Source organism: Sphaerodactylus townsendi, linkage group LG04 (genome assembly GCF_021028975.2).
Source record: "Sphaerodactylus townsendi isolate TG3544 linkage group LG04, MPM_Stown_v2.3, whole genome shotgun sequence".
Taxonomy (NCBI): Eukaryota; Metazoa; Chordata; class Lepidosauria; order Squamata; family Sphaerodactylidae; genus Sphaerodactylus; species Sphaerodactylus townsendi.
This window is the reverse complement of record NC_059428.1, coordinates 13,680,870-13,687,600: the sequence shown is the minus strand read 5'-3', so window position 1 is coordinate 13,687,600 and position 6,731 is coordinate 13,680,870.

The window sequence follows — 6,731 nt, the reverse complement described above, 5'->3', positions numbered from 1 at the left end:
CTCCTTCCTGCCACCTTTCAACGTTTCTATTTTGACATGTTATTTCCTTGTAGCACAGATGTTATGACTGATGGTCTGAAGGGAGGGAGAAGGTGGGAGAATTTGCCGAGAATATTCAAAACGCTATTATTTATGAAAAAACTCAATTCAACTCTCCGCCATTGTAGCAAAACATCACTCACTCCCAGATGATGGATGATTTCAATAATCATTTCATTTTAGGTAGGAATTGTATGTCCCTTCTCTGGTCTTCTATAGAGCAGGACAATGATAGACAGACAAACAGACAGACAGACAGACAGACAGACAGACAGACAGACAGACAGACAGACAGACAGACAGACAGACAGACAGACAGACAGACAGACAGACAGACAGACAGACAAAGAGTAAGAGCGTAAGAATGTATTCTTGACACAGAAGAGGAACAGATACATGGGCTGTGGTGTAGGACATCAAGTGATTCCTAGAAATGCAGAAGTTGACCATTCCTGACGTATGTGTATAAAGCGCTGTTAAATTGTAGACAACTTTCAGCAATCTAGGGGAGTTTTCCAAACAAGAGACTAACAGAGGTCGTTTGCTATTGAGAGCCAGCGTGGTATAGTGGTTAAGAGCAGGTGGATTCTAATCTGAGGAACTGGGTTTGATTCCCCACTCCTCCACCTAAATGGCAGAGGCTTATCTGGTGAACCTGTTGTGTTTCCGCACTCCTACGTTCCTGCTGGGTGACCTTGGGCTAGTCATAGTTCTTTGGAACTCTCTCAGTCCCACCTACCTCACAAGGTGTCTGTTGTGGGGAGAGGAAGTGAAAAAAACTTGTAAGCCCTTTTGAGTCTCCTTACAAGAAAGAAAGGGGGGATATAAATAATCCAACTCTTTCTTCTTCTTCTTCTTCTTCTTCTTCTTCTTCTTCTTCTTCTTCTTCTTCTTCTTCTTCTTCTTCTTCTTCTTCTTCTTCTTCTTCTTCAGGTCTTCCCCTGATAGTTGCTCTCAGCACTGGTATTCAGTGTTGCCTTTATTAATTTTATTTTATTTTATTGAATTTATATCCCGCCCTTCCCGACTAAGGCTGGGCAGTGTACATACATACTTTAAAACAGTCTGTAAAAACCATGTATAAAACAACTTAACATCTGTTCCAATTCAAATGGCAAACAACTATCAAACCCTATGGAATTATCCAGCCCATCTCAACTCAGAACTTTATTATCTAAGCGTGGGGAGAAAATACAGAGGGGGCAACGACAGATGACAGTGGCACGTTGGTGGGTAGTTGTCGAGAGGCCAGCATATAGAATTGGATCTAAGACTCGTGGCTTCAACCCAAAGGCCCGGTGAAACATCTCTGTCTTACAGGCCCTGAGGAGCTAAATTTGTTTATTCAGGGCCCTGGTGTCAGCTGACGCAGAGTTCCACCAGGCCGAAGCCAGGTCCCGAAAAGGCTGGTTGAAGTCAACCGCACATCCTTGGGATCACAAATACACATATCACATATAATTTTCTCTGTGTGGGTAAAAACAGCTTGGTGGGGTGGGGGGGGGGGAGGATATTTTAAGTAGAAAAGAAGTAGGAGGGGGAAATGTTAAGAAATGCCTTCAGTGCCAGCGTCAGACTGTTACCTCAGTGTTTTTTAAAAAAAGTCCCCCTGAAAGAAGCACAGGGAGGGAAGACAGGATAGTATAGCCCAGTGATGGCGAACTTTTTTGAGACCGAGTGCCCAAATTGCAACCCAAAACCCACTTATTTGTCGCAAAGTGCCAACATGGCAATTTAACCTGAACACTGAGGTTTTAGTTTAGAAAAAACGGTTGGCTCCAAGGCACGCTTTACTCGTGAGTAAGCTTGGCAAAGCTTCAAACGGGTGAATCATGACTCCAGGAGGGTTTACTCAGAAGCAAGCCCCATTGCCAGCAACCGAGCTTACTCCCAGGTAAAGGATCAAGCTTTAGTTCTTCCCAAGAAAACCAGTGGGGTTTAACAGGGTTACCTACACTGCTTCCCCAAACTAGGTCTTTGGTTTAATGCTAATAATCTCCCTGAAATAATTACACTATGATCACACGCGCACATCATGCCCAGCAGCCCAGGCCAGCCTAGATGTGTGTGTGTGTGTGTGTGTGTGGGTGATTTCCCCCCACATGACTAACTCTGTGCTTGCGTGCCCACAGAAAGGGCTCTGAGTGCCACCTCTGGTACCCGTGCCATAGGTTCGCCACCACTGGTATAGACTGATCTCATCAGATCTTGGAAGCAGTTGAATGAGGGGCCACCACCAAGGAAGGCTCTGCAGAGGGAGGCAACGACAAACCACCTCTGCTTCTCTCTTGCCTTGAAAGCCCCTTGCTGGGGTCACCATGAGTTGGACGTGCCTTGACTGGCGTGGAAGAATCACAGGACTCCGGGCCACGTTTCACCCTTCTTTGTGACTCACTTCGGCTGGATGGGGGCCAACAGACTTTCAAGCTTCTTCAAGGCCTATCGAGTGCACAAGGGAAGGCCAATCCAGCTTAGCAATTATTCTTGAACTTTTCTCTTTTGAAAGGAACTCTGGAATGGAACAGGGAGTAATTTACGAAGTCGCAAGCAAAAACACACCTGGACGGAATTGCTTCCAAGGTAGTAATTGTGGCAGATCTGTGGTCATCTGTTTTCTGTTGGGCGAGCAGTCAGCACAAGAGGTGCTGATTTGCTCCTTTATTGCCATTGTGTGTGTGTGTGTTTAGGTGACCTCTTCCAACGCCCCATTCAATTCTCCAGCGGACAACGCGAGCCTTAGGTGTGCGTGACATTTCCAAAACTCTAACAGATGAGATGAAAAGGATTAGTGGCCCAATCTTCTGAGGGCTTTAATTTTCATTAAAAGCAGCTGTCTTGGGGGAGGGGGTGGTTTGGATTGATACCAGAGACCTGGGGCAAGGCTGACAGATGAAGCGGCACATTAGGATATCCCGAATGTAAATCTTGTCTCTGCCACAAGCTGGCTTGCAATGAGATAATGTATGGGAGCTACTCTGAACCATTGAAGATGGGGTGTTATCCTCTCTCCCTTTTATTAGGGGCTAAAAATCGCTCAAAGGGGCTGATAGTTGCAGGAGGGTAGCTGAGTTAGCCTGCAGTAGAAGATCGAGATTTAGGGATCCCAGCCTCCAGGTGAGATCTGGGGATCCCCCGGAATTACAGCTCACCTCCAAACTACAGTGATCAGTTCCCCCGGAGCAAATGGATCCTTTGGAGGGTGGACTCTGTGCCATTATACTGGGTTAGTGGCGTAGCGCCCAGGGGACTGGGGGTGTCTTGCACCAGGCACGCACTGGTGTGTGGGCGTGGCAGGGGCGCAGGACATACACGTGCCCTGGGCGCAGTTCCCCCTCACTACTCTGTACTGGGGGCAATAGCCACTCGTCCACTCCAAACATAGTGACATAGGAAATATTGATCTGAACTAAATTATATTAAGTGGTTTTATTGTATTTATTGTTTTATGTGAATGTACACCACCCTGAGCCCTCTGGGGGGTAGGACAGTTTAGATGTGGAATATGATAAACAAACTAACAAACAAATAAATAAACTGTGTGGGTCTCATGATTGGGAGGGGACTGATGTTCTCATCTTCCCCAACAATCCTTTCGAGCTCCTCTAAGAAGGGGCAGGTCGCCCTGTTGTTACCTGACACCCTGTTGTGTTGAACAACACGCTTGTATTCTCGCCGCATGTAGAGGTTTGATCGCAGATTTTAAAAAATCCAGATGAGCCCTAAGTTTTAATTGTCATTATTAAACATCATAAGGGATTTGAGGATACCTCTCAAATAATGAGCAGGACCCAACGGTTTTCTAAGGAAGGAATCTTCCACTGGAGGACTTCGGTGGACCGGGGCTTCCTGTCATGGAAGAGGTCTTTCACACCCAGTCCTTAGTACCAAATAATAATAATAATAATAATAATAATAATAATAATAATAATAATAATAATAATAATAATAATAATAATAATAAGAGTTTGGATTTATATCCCCCCCTTTCTCTCCTGTAGGAGACTCAAAGGGGCTTACAATCTCCTTGCCCTTCCCCCCTCACAACAAACACCCTGTGAGGTACATGGGGCTGAGAGAGCTCTCAAAAACTGTGACTAGCCCAAGCTGGCGTGTGTGGGAGTGTACAGGCTAATCTGAATTCCCCAGATAAGCCTCCATAGCTCAGGTGGCAGAGTGGAGAATCAAACCCGGTTCCTCCAGGTTAGATACACGAGCTCTTAACCTCCTACGCCACTGCTGCTCCTAGTGCCAAATGCCTTGCCACGCCCTAACAGACAATCCCAACTAGATGCTCTTTCCCCTTTATCTTTCGCAGCCGACAATTTACATTCACCTCCAGCTCCTGCATAAATGATAGATTAATCAAGCTTGTGCAAATTAAACCCTCATTAATTCAGGCAAGTCCAGGCACTGCGTGTCTTTGACATGTAACCCAGGTTCTTGAAAACTGTCAGCTTTGTTTCCCAACAGTGTCTTTCATTTTTTCTCTCCATAAAGCGACGACTGAATCCAGGACGCACATCTACCAAATGTTTCTTGTGCATTTACTTTAGGTTGGCCTGCACTGAATATTCTCCACTTCCGATCTCGGTGCTGAAATATAGCAGTTAAACATTTCAACAGGGTGAATGTGCTCCTATACCACAAATCCTTTTGCTGTCAAGTCACAAATGACTTAGGGTGATCTCATGGAGTTTTCAAGGCAAGAGACCAGACGCATAGCTCCAAGGGGGCGTGGGGGGCGTGGGGAGGGCGTTCCGGGGGCATGGTGGGGGCATTCCGGGGGCGGGGCGGAGGACGCACTGGTGCACCGGGCACTTTCGCCCCCTTGCTATGCCTCTGCAAGAGACTTTCAGGCCCCAAGCCTAATCATTTATTTCAACCCCCATCCTGGTTTCGAGTAAGTTTGCACTTTGTTTTGGATTAAAATTGAGACTGTAAGACCCGGTTCACGTCAAGAATAAGTTTTACTTAGCTCATTAATTATACAGTACGTTTGTACTGCTAGCCATTGAGTGTCAATTGGATGGTTTCCAAATCTCCAGGTGGTGTCTGGAGATCTCCTGGAATTACAACTGATATCCAGACAAGAGAGGTGGCTTCTTCGGAAGGTGGCGCTCTGTGGTATTATACCCCATCAAAGCCCCGCCCTCCTCAGGCGCCACCTCTCCCAACCCAGAGACGGCAACCCTATCCCCCAACTGTTATTGCTGTGCACGTTTTAAATGTTGCCTCAGTTGTTACAACTAGGTTATTACTAAGTTTATCGTTAAACACAAATTTGTCTGTTATTTCTCACACATAGGTGGAATCCCCGCAGTCAATTAATTGCATGATATGCGAAATATCCAGTTGTTAAATTATTTGAATCCCGCCACTGCTCACAGGGTGTTTGTTGTGGCGGAGGGGGGTGGTGGTGGAAGGGAAAGGAGATTGTAAACCCCTTACAGGAGAGAAAGGGGGGAATATACATCCAAACTCTTCTTCTTCTTAATGGAATCTGAACGTATGCTTTCAGTCAGTCCCTGTAAGGCAGGGTTCGTGTCAAGAATAAGTTTTATTTAGTTCATTAATTATACAGTACGTTTGCAAATTGGATGGTTTCCAGGTCTCTTGTCGCATCCACACTTCTTTGTTTATACGTTGTTATACTTTCTGGAGGTTGGCACCTGTATTTGAAGAGCTCTTTAATTCTCTGGATGGTTGTAGCAACTTGGCCAGAATTGAAAGCCATTCTGCTGACTCACAGTGCTACAAGGTAACTGCTGAACACAGATCTCTGGTCCTCCATCTCAACTACCAGAAGGGGACTCAAGGATGCAAATCAGCAACTCTATGCAAATTTTGTTTCCCTCTCTGTCTCTCTCTGTCTCTCTGTCTCTCTGTCTCTCTCTGTCTCCCTCTCTCTCGCCTCTGTATCTCTTTGGAAGATTTTTGGCCCTTCTGTTGAGACAGTTTAAAAATCTGGTCCTGTAATGTGAGCACATAATGTAAACTGCCCCCAGGAGTAATGTAAAAAGGGATTTTGGCTATCGGGCTGCAAATTGCCAGCTGTCTGCTGCTTTGTAATGTGGGATAAACGGGAATGAAAAATAATATTTGCAATTCCACGTCGGTAAATAGTTTGGGGCTCATCTGGCAGCTGCGAAAGCATTTGACTTACTCCCTTTAGTGAGATCAAAATACATTCAGTAACTGTTTCCGCATTTCTTCCACTCTTTTTGCTGCTGGGAAGAAACACATCCCGGGAGGGTGGAGAAAATTGCAGGTTATGGTCTGGGCTTCCAATATCAGCACTAAGCAATATCGACAGGCCTCTATCTAGTGCATTTCTCCTCCATCCTCTTGGTAGCTTACGTGGTTCTCCCTTCCTTATTTTGGTGTCCCAACAACCCTTTGAAGTTGGTTAGGCTCAGAAAGAACGATTTGCCCAAGGCCACCTAGCAAGCTTTGAGCCTGAGTTGGAAGCAATGTCTCCTAGATACTGGTTTGCACTCTAACCACTGCACAACACTACCTTCACAATCAATCACAAGGCTGCTAGTAAGCTAACAGGATACTGGAAGAGCAGATGCCCTCATGTGTCTGCCTCATGTGTCTGGAGCAGCAGTGGCGTAGGAGGTTAAGAGCTCGTGTATCTAATCTGGAGGAACCGGGTTTGATTCCCAGCTCTGCCGCCTGAGCTGTGGAGG